The sequence below is a fragment of the Diadema antillarum genome, unplaced genomic scaffold (genome assembly GCF_040938485.1).
Source record: "Diadema antillarum isolate AM-2024a unplaced genomic scaffold, OU_Dant_1.0 scf00000017, whole genome shotgun sequence".
NCBI lineage: Eukaryota > Metazoa > Echinodermata > Echinoidea > Diadematoida > Diadematidae > Diadema > Diadema antillarum.
In genome coordinates, this window is record NW_027270906.1 from 2,153,567 (window position 1) to 2,170,230 (window position 16,664).

General features: G+C 38.9%; 1 long non-coding RNA gene and 1 pseudogene across 1 annotated transcript; both read right to left on the reverse strand.

The window, feature by feature from the left end:
- Positions 1 to 16,664, reverse strand: part of LOC139725594 (uncharacterized) — a 75,556-nt pseudogene that overhangs the window by 22,346 nt on the left and 36,546 nt on the right.
- LOC139727191 (uncharacterized) lies at positions 5,788 to 7,346 on the reverse strand. Its single transcript, XR_011710736.1, has 3 exons — positions 7,221 to 7,346; positions 6,613 to 6,738; positions 5,788 to 5,855 (listed from the first exon to the last, which is right to left on the reverse strand). It is a non-coding gene; the product is annotated as an uncharacterized lncRNA (long non-coding RNA).

Genomic DNA, 16,664 nt, shown 5'->3' on the forward strand with positions numbered 1-16,664 from the left:
TAAAAAGAGAGAAGATTCTTTGAGTAGTAAAAATCATACAAAGTGTGAACATAATATCATGTAAACTTGGGAAACATAAGAACCACAGGTTAGATGCATAAAATGTAAATGAACAGAAAAAAAAAAAATCCACCGACATCATACAGTACCTACTGATACATTAGCACTCTAGGGGTCATCAAGTACTCACCATTTGAATTTCTGTCATAGGTGAAGAGCTGAGCATCGAGAAAATGGGTGAAGTTGGGGAATCCCCCACCCTGCAGCAACAGGGCAAAGCAGGACTGGTTGCCGCCCCTGACCTGGAGGGTAACGGCCGTCTCATTGTAAGAGACATCGAAGGTGTGGTAGGTGACATTCGTGCTGTTGTTGGCCTCCAAGTCTTCCAGATCAAACATCTGCCAGTCCGGGGCCGGCGACGTTCGCTTCACCGTGATCTCGATGGGCGTTGCAGCCTGTGTGACCGGAATCGTCACTCCGTTAACCTCGAAGCTGATGTCGACCACCCCACTCTCTGTGGAGATGCGGTCCGATGAATCTTCAAAATTGTATGGATTCACTTTGAGTGTCGTGACCTGTATGCAAGAGACATAATATGACAATTATGACGCACCGCGCAGTACCCCTGGGTATTGCCATGCATATATAGCGCCATCTCTTGTTCAAAAGATATGTACACACTGCCATCATCATGGAGGTCAAATTCAGCAGACGGCGACAATGAACATAATGCAAACTTTAGCCCTGTTATTAATTTTTTTTTACCATAATTACAACAATAATGATCGACAATAACAAAACTTTTTAATAACTTTTTCAAAACATGCTGTTACAATTATGAACAGTAATACAGCATAAGATCATTTTAATCTACTAACTTGTCCTATATGATTTTTCTTTACTTATTTTACATCTTCCATGGACTGGTAACGCATAGAGTGCAGTGCAGCGGTCTGTGTGTCACTCTGCGATCACTGGTGTAGTGTGTGATGAGTGCTGATGTTATAATGCTGCGGCACTGCTGAGCTCATGTGATGCAACAAAATGTTCTCCCACAAAGCACAAAAGAATTACTTTCACCCATTTTAGAGGGGAACCCAGGTGTACGGTACAGCACACACACACACACACCACCACACACACACAAAAGAATAATTCAAGAGATTATCTGTTTGGTATCTCAGGGTACCCACAAGGCAAGTGCTCATAATGTGTCTCGCCCATTCGCGTACAAGAAATTGTACGCGAATAGGATATGAACAGATAACAAAAAGAGAAAAAAGAGATATAAAAAGGGTAAAAATTTATGGCAAAAAAGAAATGTGCCATAAAAACTTAACATAGGGCCCTTAAAGTTTGTTGACCCCTGCCTGTGACCTTTGACCATGTGGTGACCATCCACTCCCCAAGGGACATCTACCACCCAAGTTTGGTCACAAACAGACCTATGGATCAAAAGTTATGACCATAATAGAAACGCGCCATAAAAACTTAACATTGGGCTCTAAAAGTTCGTTGACCCATGCTTGTGATCATTGACCTTGTGATGACCATCCACTCCCCAAGGGACATCTACCATCCAAGTTTAGTCACAAATGGAGTTATTGATCAAAAGTTATGACCTATAATAGAATGCGCCATAAAAACTTAACATTGGGCATTAAAAGTTCATTGACCCCTGCTTGTGACCTTCGACCTTGTGGTGATCATCCACTCCCCAAGGACATCTACCATCCAAGTTATGTCACAAACGGACCTATGGATCAAAAGTTATGACCCACTAATACAACGCGCCATAAAAACTTAACATTGGGCTCTAAAAGTTTGTTGACCCATGCTTGTGACCACTGACCTTGTGGTGATCATCCACTCCCCAAGGGACATCTACCATCCAAGTTAAGTCACAAATGGAGTTATGGATCAAAAGTTATGGCCCATAATAGAAACGCACCATAAAAACTAACATTGGGCCCTAAAGTTCATTGACCCCTGCCTGTGAGCTTTGACCTTGAGATGACCTTCATATATGGTAAAATGTGAAACTTTGTATGACCCCTCTTCCCTCGAAGTTTGATTGCAATTTAAGCACAGAGAAAAGAGTTATTGAAGTTTTTGTGGCATTACCGACAGACGACGGTACAGGACGACGGACGGACAGACGCCGCAGGTGATCCCTTAGTCTCCCCGCACCTCCGGTGGGCTCGACAAAAAACAATCGTAATAATGCAGCTTCCAAGATGAATTTTTCATTGGTTTGCAAGACGGCACTGAGTTTTATTTATGATTTTCTGAGCTAGCTGAAAATAGTATTACCTGATATGCATGCTCAAGATATTCATCTTTTACATTTGCAGAATGACTACCACGCAATCTGTGTTTTGCAACCAGACAATCTTTATAATGCAACATATAGAAATGTTTGATCTTTGGTAAAGTTGATGATATGCAGTATCTTCCAATTCTGAATAGACTAAGACAAAAAAAAAAAGACTGTGAATTTTATCTGTTATATCTTATCTAATTCATAAAGGATTTACAGTTTATATTCCGCATATTCCCACAAAATCAGCAGATAATGAATATCATTTTGAAAAGGGGCATCACAATATAACATACACATCTATGAGGTCTTTTTTTTTTTACAGTCATTCATTAAGAGCAGAGCCAGTGAGGACGAGAGCGAAAAGAAATTTTGTGATAGTTCATCGTCCTTGACCCCTTAACTTAGTTCTGCAAATTACCCTATTTGTATGACATGTTACCTGTGTGTCCACTGTGGCATCGTGGTACAAATCAGGGTTGTCGACAACGTCCAGAAACGGGGGCAGGTACACGCCTCCGGAAGCCTGGGATATCTGCTGGCCAGTCACGTCGGCTGCCGTGTCGCGGCTCATCGTCACGGCGATGGTGTCAGAGGAATAGCTGATGGGCTCCTCCTTGGCCAAAGGTGTTCCTGATGAGTAGACTCCTCACCCTCTGCAAGGTCTGTTCCAGGTTTTTAACTCTCGCTTCTGCCTGATGGGGGGTGAGGCGGGATCAGTGATTTGGTGTAAACTCTTTCTTCTGGCCCTTTATGTAAGGATACTCTTCTGTCATCAATCTTTCTAATTCCGATCTTCTGCTCTTTCTTTTATTTTCTCTCCCTCTCTCATCACATTTCTTCTTTAATGGAGGCATCTATTTTGTGAATGAATTCAAGCCGACACATGGTTCTCATATGCCTGCAGAACTGTAAATTACTGCTCCAAAATGTACATGTATGCATAAGAATGTGTAAAGTAAAATAATGCTGTGACAACACAATTTCAGTTGGGTAACAGCGCAAATGTGAAATATTAGTCAAAAAGGTTTGCTGGAAGCCCACAACCTCAAATCTTTCTAGATTGTGGTTTGCTATGTCATTTTTTCGTAATTGATTATCATTAACAAACTGAGCCACAGCATTATCCATCAATCTTCCACGCTAGAGTGAACCACATGCAGCTTGTTGAAATATGATTACAAGGGCATGATTAATAATCACATAATGTTCTACCTTCCCACAATGCTTAATGGGGAGGGCTCTTCTGGAATAAAAGTTGTGTACTGCAGTTGGAATCACTCTACTATTGATCTCAAAATACTAAAAAAAAATTACTCATCATCCTAGCAAATCATATCAGGCAGGTAAGTTTCTTGGTAAACCCTTCATACCAATTGCAAGCAAAATCCAAATGGTGGAAGATGAATTTTGAGCCTTCTGAGAAGTATGATTTGCTTTAGTACTTCCTAAATAATCTTTCTCTCTCTTTCTCTCAGCACATCTTTCCTTCTATTGAGGAATTTTCTATGAATTAATTGATACACATAGCAAAAATGCTTGGGCATGTGACTTCATTCAATCAAGAAGCTTTGAAATAAAAAATTTTACAGAATGTGTCACGTACATCATTCTTCCAACATATGTATTTCAGGGAGAGTACTGATATCTCTCTTATGAAAGAAAAATATTGTCTGCCACTTAAAGGGAACCCAAACCCAAAGACAAATGTGGATTGAGTGAAAGAGCAGCAACATTAGTAGAACACATCAGTGAAAGTTTGAGGAAAATCAGACAATCGATGCAAAAGTTATGAAATTTTAAAAGTTGATGTTGGAACCGCTGGATGAGGAGACTACGTACTAGAGGTTATGATGTCATGTGTGGACAACAATATAAAGAAAATATACAGAAAATTCCACAAAAATTTATTTTTCATTAAAATTTCACTGATGTGTTCTACTGACGTTGCTGCTTTCACTCAATCCACACTGCTCTTTGGGTTTGGGTTCCCTTTAAAAACAAAGAACACAATCCGTGTTCTTATCAACTTTTCGAGGCATATGACAATCTTCTTCGTACATAATATAAAATTATGTTGATTGACATTGTTTTGTGCAATGTGAACATGGAAAATGGAAAAAATACCATGTTGCTATTCAATATGTGCCAGTATACAAAAAATTATCACATCTCCATATTATAATAACACTTAGTACCTCAGCCTTTTGCTGTTGTATAGCTTGTTCTTCTGCCGCAGCCACCTCTGGGGATTCAGATTGCAGTTGCTTTAAAAACAGAGAAACAAAGACATGTTAATACAACAACAACCAAGAATACATCAGGCATCCTTTCTCATCTACATGATTGATAATCAATATAGCTTTTTTGTGCCTGGAGTTGATCGCATCACAGAGATTAGAAGTACTTACATGTATGATATGTATGCTGATTTACATACTGAAAGTACAGCTGTCAATTAACTCTCCATTGATTTCATATTGAATTCAAGAATCTTGTGACACAATAGCCGTGGTTACATCGGCAAAAGATCGAGAAGTTTAAGATCGCGATCTTTAAGATCTCGAAGTTTTGCCAGAGTGTAACTGCAAACTGCACAGGAGAAATTCTCAGTACATGCATACTAATTTCAAATAATTATTATATGTACATATGTTCACTGTTTCGGCTAGCTGTACCTAGTTAAGTCTTTTATTCTTTCAATAGGCAGCATGCATTATCAGCAATGGTACACAATTGAGAAATATGTACCTTATTTATATCTCGATCTCTCATCAAGTTTTATATGGACCTACAACCTTATTTTTGTGCCGAGTGAGCTCAAAACATATTCACTGGTCCTTGAATTTGTGCTGCCCAAGTTGCTTACTTTTATGCATTCATCCAATTTACAAACTACAGAATTTTATTTGACATCTCCACGCATGAAAATCGACGTACACTGCCCTACGTACACACAAACGATTCATTCATATGTACCAGCCTGCACAGAAAGCTACGTAGCATATGACCACATAAATTAATACTAGGGCACATACCAGTACACACATACACTATTTGTACATACTCATATGTTCTCTGTAGTCAGTACTACAGTAGTATCTATTAGCTGACCAAATGCAAGATTTAACCCATTCAAAATATGCACAGAAAAATGTTACAGTACTTTGCTGGTTTTAGAATTTGAGCTAGCCAACAGTAGCACAAATTCTGTGAAAATTAATGTACAATGAATATTTGTGTGTTGACCCGTTGAGGACAGACTGATTTAGCTACAACATGCATTTACCATATAGACACCTGCCCGAGTATTCTCGGGACTCGTCTTCAATGGGTCAATGGTAGTTTAGGCAAATCTCCCTGAAAAAAAGTGTACTACTAGGTAACCTGCTATGGATGGTGTATGAGACTCACCAGAACTTGATGCCGAAGTGGCCTCACCGATCCTGGACTGTAGTGCACTAAAGCCCTGATCGTTGCTATTCTCAAATTCCCCCAGGATTGTCTGTGAGCCCTGAACCTCTAAAGCAGAACCCTACAAACATGTAGAGATGATAAACACATTTGTATCAAATTCATTCAACTTCAACTTGGTCTGTTACTGCCTCCCTTTTTCCCCCTCTTTCCTTCTCCTTACAGTCAGTCTCATTTTGTAATCATGTTCTAATACTCAATGATTCATCAAACTCCAAAGACCGATGATGGTTAGTGTGCACATGATCTACAAAAAAGAAGTACAAAAATGTTCTGCAACACAAATTATGAATTTCCCGTGAAAGTAACTGTAATATCACAAACTGCAATGTTCTATTGCTCCCAAGGTAATCACATCAGTGGTGGATCCAGAGGGGGTGCACCGGGGGCACCCCTTCTTTATTTTTTGTTAAAACAAAAGAAATAAAAAGAAAAACTGCACCCCCATTTGATTTTGTTAAGGTGCCTACCCTTTACAGAATTCCTGGATCCACCCCTGCACATGATCTGGACAATAATGCTATTAGGTTGATAGAAAGCTCCTTGTTGGAAATTACTTCAGTAGAAAAACATGGTTGAAAAATATCAAAATTGAAATCAATAACTATCTATGGTTCAACTGCATGCTGCCACATCTATTGATTGACATGAATGCATGATGATATCATGGATTTTTGTTTGTTTGTTTGTTTGTTTTCGCTTTCAAAGATGCCATCATCACATTTCAATGCCATCCACATACTGCATGGTGTTCCCCGACAAAGAAATATGAGGATGAGGGAATCTGTATGGAGGATGGAGAGGAGAAAGATGCTTACCTCCAACAGGTTGCCTAGGATACCAATCATCCTGGTGGTTGCCTCGGTAACCGTCTCCGTACTGACCTGGTAGCTCTGCTCCTCACAGGTGGCGACCATTTTATCCATCACATTGCTGAGAGAATCCTGGAGGGAAGAAAGTTTGCATGATTCCGCTTTCTAATTTTTGTTTTGTTTTTTCTTTTTGAATGGTACGATTGTATTTTCACATCTTTCGACAATGAAATGAGGATTTTGATCAATCTCGGGATCGAGAGATGTCATTGTGAAGTTAGAAGTCATACTCATTTCTCATTTGTGAACTTTGGATATAGTCTTCAACCAATTTTTCCTCTCTTTGATATCCTTTATTTCTTCAACATCTTCTTCCCTCCCCCTCTAACTACTTCTATTCTTCGTTCATCACTGCGGCTGCAAAAGTCAGTGTTTTTCCTTGGGCTTTAATCTGTTCTTCAATCATGCATTTCTCTCTATCTCTTTTCATTGTAAAAATCGAGATAGAAATGAATTGATTTAAGTGCCTCTCAGTGCATTAATTGCTGTACTTCTGCATTCTGCTATTCTGCTGCAGTCAAGCAAGTAGCAATAAAAGACACTATGCGGCTCACCAGAGTGCCTCCAGACAGTTCATCAGTGGCGTGTGAGAGTAGAGAGACCGGTCCAGCCAGGGCTATGACATCCTCGAAAGACGTCGGAGTGACCTGCTCCTGTGTCGCCGCAATTCTGGAACGTATCTGTTGTTTGACCATGCAGATGTACTGATATCACATATGCAGTATTCTGATACTACAATATGCTAACAATTCATCACAAGCCGGGCACATAATATTGAAGTCCGAACTTTCATGGAGATATATTCACAGTTGACGAGGCACTACTCTGCACTGGGGTTGCATGCTGGCTAATGTTGTTATTAGTGTTCATGGTGTATAGCACTCCCTAATCGGGCTAGCAGATTGCCATAGATTTAAGGTTACTATACGGCTAATCTTTAACTTTCACAGGTCTCCTTTGCAATGACCATAACAAATAAACAAACAAACAAACAAACAAAAAACAAAAAACAAAAAACAAAAAAAACTTGTGTTCCTTGAACCCTTCTTGCTGATAGCAACACAAGACACACAAACACACACACACACACAGACACACAAAAGACATGGCATACAAAATGGTCGATAGTCCAGAATTGCATATTGTGAGATCTGGACAAAATGATCAAGGACAATCAGAAATCCCCACAGATGAGGCGCCTCAGGAATTTCCAAGGAGTATATATTTTTACTTTGCTGGTAATGCCTCATTTTTTAAAGGATTTTATCGAGACCATGTACATTATTTACATGAGATACCAAGAACGTGGGGGGGGGGGGGGAGGGGGCTGTTTCTTTTTTCAATGCAATCCTATGGTAAATATCATACACATTCTGGTGACTTACACGTATCACAATAAATGTTGTGGTTTGAAGGCAACTGGACAACATTTTCTTGAGAGCTAAGTATCATACTTACATAAGCACGGACAGTTGACTTTGACGTCCTCTCATTTCTCAGGTTTACAATTTCAGCAGATGACTATATAATGCAAGATGAAAATGTTGAATAATCAATCAGAAACAGTAGTTGTCTTCATTTCCTTAAAATTTTTGAGGCACAGAAACAGACTGGCATCATATGTCAGCGATGCCCAATAGACATTATGGGTATTTGTTGCTGGATGCATATACTAGAAATGTGAAAATATGATAAATTTTCTTTATATTGTTGTCCATGCATGATGTTACAAAATGTTGTAGTCTTCTCATCAAGTGATAGCAGCGCCACAGCTTTAAAAACTCATTAACTTTTTAATGGATTGTCTGATTTTCCTCAAACTTTGCTGAAGTGTTCTACTTATATTGCTGCCTTCCCCTAATCCACATAAAATACATGTATATAACTTTACTTTTCCTTTTAAGTTATTACAAAGGTAATGTCGGTGGACATCATCAACACAGCCATGCATGCTTACCAATGTAGTGATGGTGTCATTTTCTGTATTGCTCTCCACGTCCTGCAACCTGTTAATCTCATTTTCAATCGGCACATCTGTTGCGGCACAAAAACACAAAGGATCTTTCCAATATATCAAACTGTCTCAGTACTGTTTGATATGGATCGCAATGAACAGAGAATAGAGGTTCCCTTTGACGTACGTACAAAAATATTTATCTGTCTGTGATCCATCTCCCTACTTCTATCTCACACTGAGTCATTCTAAGAACATTATTAGCACAACAATAATATAACCCATATCAAATTCAATAACATAGATCACAAATTCTTTTCAATGGCATAACTGTAGCACTCGCTCCTTGCTGTTAAATTCCAAGTCCATCATACATTAACCCGTTGAGGACGAGTCCCGAGTATGCTCGGGCAAGTGTCTATGGGAAATGCGTGTTGTAGCAAAGTCAGCCTGTCCTCAAAGGGTTAAAAGTGCTTTGGAAAACAATTAGTGATTTTATGGCCCCATCCCCGGAAATATACTGATGGTTGATTTTCAAACACATGACATTGTGTCATTGTCTGTCATTACGTCACAGAGAAGAACTTCAAAGTGTCAAAGTTTGAAGATGACACATCACAAGAAAATTAATTTCTGCCTGATTGCAACACGTATGTGGCACTGAGCTGGAGTTTGTGATTGTCAGTTGTAGGAATTTCACTTTTACATCACGTTTATCTATTAAGACAAAATTACCTACATTTGAATTATCTATTTGAAAGTGGTAAAAACATTACAGAGAATCCAATCTCCTATGATCATGCTTTTAAAACCGTCAAACTGGCACTGAACTAACCCATCCAACTACTGTATACGCTACACATTTTAAAGGGTTTTTATTTTTGCAAATTTCGTTGAGTTGGGTGCTATCTGCAAATTTAACAACACGCATAAAATATTATCTCTGATCATGACATAAACGCGACAAGCACGCGTACATTTCCTTGTTCAGTACTTTCTTCCATGATCATGAAGTTACTAGAACCACTTGTGAAATGTCCGGAAGTCCCGATTCGCAAAAACTTTGACTCCCTTAATGTCATGGTGTATACGGTAACCTATATCTGTAAAAGATCTCTTAAGAGTACTACTTTGGCTTGCAGAGCAGCATTTATGATAAAAGTGTTTTTACTGATCTACAGCCTATTTCACTTTCGACACCATTCCAATTGCTTCTTTAATTACACATGAAATGAACATACTTGTGTTTATTTTTTCAATGTTGAGAGCGTTGATGTCGATCAGGGTCTTCTGGGTGATCTCTTCCAGATTTTCCTCAGCCGCCAACTCTTCGTACGTGCTCTCAAAACTAGTCACGGAGTCCTCAGTCAGAATATCTTCTGTCAGATCAGAGGGGTTCACCTATCATGGGATTGCATAGGATTTGAGATAAATAGCTGATGGAAGAAAAAGGCTTATCTATCGCAGGCAGGAATATGTAATATGTATTCCAATATTTGAAATGATCAAAGGTTTGTGATTTTTTTTTACTATTCTAATCAAATTAATAACATACATGACATTAGACCACGTAATGGGCAGCATGTGTGCTGATTTTCGCCATGATCACAGGATCAACGGCCAATTTGAAAAAGGAAGGAATGTACATATGTATAACTCTTCAAGGAAGGCAAGGGTATTGCGCATGGGGATGTGACTGCAAAACTTTGAAGACATCACTCTCAGAAAGAGAGAGGGAGAGAGACGTGTACTCACATATACAGAGCCGATGGAGTACTTTGCAGACCCACCCAGGCTGTCGATGACCAGCACATACACCTGCGTCGTGTAGTTCAGGTCTGCACCGCTGGAGGGAATGTAGACGAGGGTGGAAGGCAGCGTCCCTCTGTCAAGCAGTGTGGTAGTATCAGTGGTTGCTATATGCAGAGAAGGGTACGTACGTTGTGCAAATCTCAGTCTGTGGAGAATTCTATTTGGTGTTCTAACTCTATAAGCTTCTGGTCACAACGAGTGAAATTCATCTTACCTGGCCAAATGCAAAAACTTACTTTAAAAAAAAACATTGATTATGTTTACAGTATATGTGTTTAATTCAACTGGAAAATATCCACTTTTGCAAAATGTGTTCATCAGGAGTTTCTAAACTATGAGTTATACACAGATAGATAGATAGATGGTCGACTATTTAGTATCCAACCGCAAACTTTATTCAGTAAATAAATGAATGATGAACAAATAAACAAAGCTAAACTTATCCATGAATAAGTGAAGAAAGAATACATTCATCATGAAAGAATACACAAAAACAACAAAGCACAAACAAACTAACCGTGAGAGTGAACATGAAGAACACATCAATTTGTACACATACGCGCATATGGTGAAAATTGCACAAGAGAATGCTGCTGAGAGCTACCCATCTAATCAATTTGATAATGTGAAATTTTTTCATTCTCGGCAAAGTGCCTTTAACTGCTCAAAATTTGAGGATATTTAACTCTGACTTGTGAAGTTCTTCTGAATGCTAGCTACGATTTGGCCACAGAGTACAGGATTATGGCAATCAATAGTTTTTCTTCTGCTTTTTTGCATTTGTTTACTCACTCATAAATTACATTCGGTGGTTTCTATAAAATTAGATAATTGTTCATGTTTATGTTTACGTCAGAATGGACTTCATCGTGTTGATATTCTGAAACTACAGTAAAAACATGCATTGCGCTGTTAAAACCGATTTAACACATTATAACGAATTTACTTTCCATCGCTGATGGGTTTCACAAGCTTTAATGGATTGTTTTTTCAAGGATAGAAAAAAATTGTTAGAAATCCCAACACATTTCACATTCTTGTTTTTCATTTTCTAACACTTCTGCTCCTTCCACATATTCTATCAGCAGTCGAGATTACAGTTTGTAAAGCGTCGGGAATTTTCAATGGTCTCAATGAAATCAATGTCATGCTTTCAACAAACTTAACAAATTTGACTATTAGCACTCAACACTTATGAACAAATTCAACAGAAATGCATCAATAGGCGACTCTTTTAAGAATGATATTTTCCGTCGGTATGTTTTTTCATAAACGGAATTCCCTTATCACCGCTGGATGTAATTTTCATTAACACGTACTGCAAGCAAGCCAAGAAACCCTGCTGCGCATGATTACCGTAAAACTCATAGCGAGCGATGCCGTCCTCATCCGTCCATCCGTGGCAGGTGATGGTGGTGCTATCGCCAAGAGCGATTTGTCGCGACGGCACCGTGCAGTTGTAGCCAGCGGGGGGCGAATTCACCTCCGCCCTGATCTCGGTGATCCCCGTGACGCCGCCACTGGTCGTGGCCAGCAGTCGGATCGTGTAGCTCACAGCCGTGGGGAAGATGTTAAAGACTTCCTTGGGGATGAAGACTGAGTCTGTGGTATAACCTACATGATGTTCATGGGTGGATAGTAGTCGACAGGAATTGCAGTCAAAGTACAGTGCACTCCCGTTATAATAAACATGGATATTACGAAACTCTTGATATAATGAAAAAGATTCAGATTCCAAAATGATCAGCTGTATATTCCGTGTATACTTTTATTTTTTGCCTATAATGAGATTTCAATATAACAACAGAAAACTGCTGGTTCCTAGGACTTCCTTACAATGGAAGTTGCCTGCATTTGATAGCTTTGATCTTCATGGATTGATAGAGAAAATAAAAGTGAGAGCCAATTTTCAAAAGGAGATGCTTTTTTCATCTCATTCTACATCAGAGAAGATGCTGCTTGATCATACGTTTGCGTCATATTGTTGATATTCTGAGAAACAAGAACATAGTAATGAGAGTGTGAGCATCATAGACATCATGATCACGTTTGAAACCGAGGCAGCAGCTGGCCTACTCACCTGTGGCATTCTGTCTCCAGCCGTCGAGAGTGAAGGAGTGCGTGCCGTTGGAATAGTCCACCTCCCAGACGTAGGACACATCGTGGCACTGATCGTTGCAGCCCGCCTTCAGACGGAGATTGGAGTTGGTGTTCAGCAGCACCGAGTTGGAGTCTGCAGTGAATGGCGTGCCGTCTGATAGACTGCAAGAGAGGGATCCAAGACCACTTTGAAGACATTTTTCTCAACACTTTTGATACTTGGTCATATAGGGGGCCTCTGTTTCCTAGTTTCAACAAAATGCAGCGACAAATATGCTGGATAGATGACGTAGTTGGAGATTAGAAAGCCAGGAAATAATTGGCAGTTACCAAGATTTTCAGATGATGCAGATAATGTGTCACAAGTTGTCAATGATTCACTCGTAAACAGCAATGGGGGATGAATAAAGGTTTAGACACTTTTGATAGACACAATGGAAGAAGAGTCCTTGCTATCTCACATGCAAAGATGAATGTACTGTAAGACAGAATGCAGCAAACAAAGTCTGTTTTCACAGCAGCATGCAACCATAAGGAGGAAACCTATATTACACAGAATGCAGAAATGCTGAAATGAGGGCCTCATTTATGCCTCCAACTATAAGAAAGCAATTAAAAGCAAACAAAGAACCACTGGTTTCCACTGTACCACAAAAATGTTCTCTTGGATGAGAGTGGTTCTTAAGGAGGACCTAAAAAATAAACATTCATGCAAGTAAATTCTTCATAATTAAAGGAGACCTCCAGATGATTTTCAGACTTTTACATTTGAACAACTATAAGTTATACTGAGCACAAAGTTTCAGAATTTATTGTGATTGGGATGAGGAATAAGAATGTTTTCAAACTTTATAACAAATTGCAATGAACAAGGATGATGACATGGCAGTCTCACCATAAGAATCAATGAGCTGGGGTTCAAGGAAGCAGGACAAAAAAAAGAAGGCATGCATAGATTCTACACAGGTGAACTAGCTTGTTAAGCAAGAGCTATTGTAATGGAATTGCACTGCTACATTTCTGAAATATGTGAGGCTCCTATGTCATCAATACTGTTCAGTGTAATTTGTTTAAGATTTTTCAGAGTATCACTTTCTCTGCTCAAGGACCACAATCAATTCCACAAATCTATAGATGGAGCTATTGATTTATGTACTACATGATATTAAATTATGAAAATCATCTGGAATGCCCCTTTAAAGGGATGATATAGCATTGGTTGAGGTGAGGATTTAGCTTTTACGATTTTGCAAGATATTTAGAAACTACTCTATGAAATGTTAAAGAGCATACAATTCTGAGGGGAATCGAAAGTTTACTTTGATGAAAATCGGTTTTGAAATGACTGAGATATCCAAAAACACGGTAAACAAAGCAATCCTAAGAAAAGTTGTGGCCTGTTGCATTTAATTAGGATTGTTTTATTAGATATCCCAGTCATTTCAAGACCAATTTTCATCAAATAAACTCTGAATTCCCGAAAGAATTACATGTGCTTTCATATTTCATAAGAGCTGGGTTTTTTCATTATCTCACAAACACACACACACACAAGAAAAGGTGGAAACCAGCAGCCCCATCTAAACCAAAACTGAACCATCCTTTTCAGACCAGAACACACTCAAACCCCACAAACTTGCAGAACTTTTGAGTCTTCACTCTCTGATCCCCCTTGATGACAGTCATGCAGACAGCACAAATAAAGCAAGCTTTATTTGGAATGAGACTAGGCTCCTGGGCCCTGTTATGGTTTCATAAAAAGTTGATATGACAGCATAACTCTTACTGGAATGGCAATTAATTGTCATGGTAATGACAAGAATCCAGCTTCCTGATTGGCTGTTGCTATGGGAAGTTGCCATTCTAGCAAAAGTTAATTGCTATTATGACATCTTTTATGAAATGGGACCCGGATCTTACCTGATGACTGGCTGAGGGGGATCCCCATCAATGACCTTCAGCTCAAACTCAACCTGGCCACTGAGGGCGCCCTTCGACACCACCACCTGTATGTTGTAGGTCATGTTGTTATTCATCCAGGCGGTGGTCAGGTTCAGCGTGCCACCGTCGTGGTCCAACCTGCCAGGACCTTGGAAGACAGAGCATGGAGTGATATGATGAACTGAGAGAAACACACTCACTCGTAGTTATATAAATGCATCAACTTGTTATCCCCCTCCGATCTACATCTGAAAATAACTTTGACACTGCATACAAATAATAACATTGATCATATGAAATATTTATACAGCTCTTAATACAAACATGTTTTGAAGCGCTTTACAATTATCAAGCACAAACAAAGAAACATATAATCAACTACAAATACAAATAATCGACTATACATGATCATCAGATCTGTTCTAAAAGTAAATGGGTTTTAAGTTTCTTTTTGAAAACATTAATGGAGGTGGAAGACAAGCATCTTATATGTCTAACATATCAAATTATGATGACAGAGTCAAAGATTTATTCTTTCATGCAGCAGCAGCCCTAGCTCAGTTTGGCAGAGTTTCTGCCTCAAACATGAGACAAGCTGACTGCTATCACAAAGTGGAGCAAGCCTAGCCAAAGTCATGTGTCATACAACACCCAAAGGGATTCTCACCATATGATTGCTGGTTGAATGCTCACCATAGACATTTAATTGCTTTAATAAGAGTACCACAGCAAGCTTTTGCTCTTCAGCATGCAAATGCTGATGAGCAGTCGTGGATAACACAAACTAGCATCACCAACCATGTGCACTAATTCCATAGGCTTTTCATCAAAATTTGGAAGTTCCGCAGTTTCGGTACATTGAGACCTTAATTGGCTTGGACCATGCAAAATAATGTCCCAGGTATTGTATAAAAGAAGCTGTGAAAGGTCTTTGTTTCTGATTTGGAACAAGATTTTGCCATTCAACTTGGCCTTGTCTCATCAAATACAGCATCTCATCTTTCAAAGAATGCGACTTCTCGTACCAATGCTATTTACTAATTGCATATCTGCACACCCTTGTCTCTACCTGGCTAATGAGTGATACTCTGTCACTTGGACACTTCATAATTATGATTTGTCCACTTATTTCTTTTGTTGGTTGACAGACTTCTCTCATCCAGTGGTATCATACTTGACATACTTGAATTATTAAGCAATTTTCATGGAATTTGTTTTCTTAGAATCAATTCATGTACTGACAATCAACATCCCCCAAGTACTCTAATCAAAACCAATTTTTAACCCTCCCAAAGGTGCATTTATACAAGATGAATTATGAATCTACGAGATCAGTACTGTAAATGCTTAAACAGTAGCAAACACTCATGGCCAACATTTGCATTAAAAAAAGAGAGAGAGAAAAAAAAAGATGTGACAGCCCGGCTCAAAACCCACTTAGAGTCATAGATTAGGATTCTCTGTAATGGGCGATATACACGTACATCATTTAGGTCGTTCTACTCAAAGTTTTTAAGTTTGTCATACCTGGGAGAGCAATCTGTTTTCTACCTACTGTTAAAATGTAAAATTTGGCGGCTTCAAACAAAACAGAAATCAAGATATTAGCAGTTTTTCTGGACCATATTTTTTCAGACAGGTGCTTGCTGCTTTCACTGGGTTTTAACCCTTACTGTACCAAAGAGTTCAATGTGCACAACTTTTACACACAATCCTATGAGTAGGTGATATAATGTGACATGCAGAGGGTTTATTGATAGTTGTGTACAGTACGCCTGAGTGACCCTACTCTTTAAATCCTCTTTTCTCTCTTTTTCTATAAAACTCTCTCAAACTTAAATCATTTTTTGAATAGGATTATGTGGACCAGTTTTTAACAAGTTATATATCATTTTGAAGTTTAGAGCTTACTCGATCTTAAACTATATAGACAAATGGAAATTAATTTTGGCTTATTTTGTGTGTGTGTGTGTGTGTGTGTGTGTGTGTGAGTGTGTACATGTATTGGTATTCTAACTGGTGACCTCTAAAAAAGAGAACAAACCGTCACCACTTGGAATTCAATAGGTCATCAGTTGTCAACAATCGATGCGGTTTATTCCGTCAATGGAAGTTGTGAAGTAATTCAATAGATTTTCTTCCCGAGTCATCGGTTTGAATGCCGATACAAGTTTGTGTGTGTGTGTGTGTG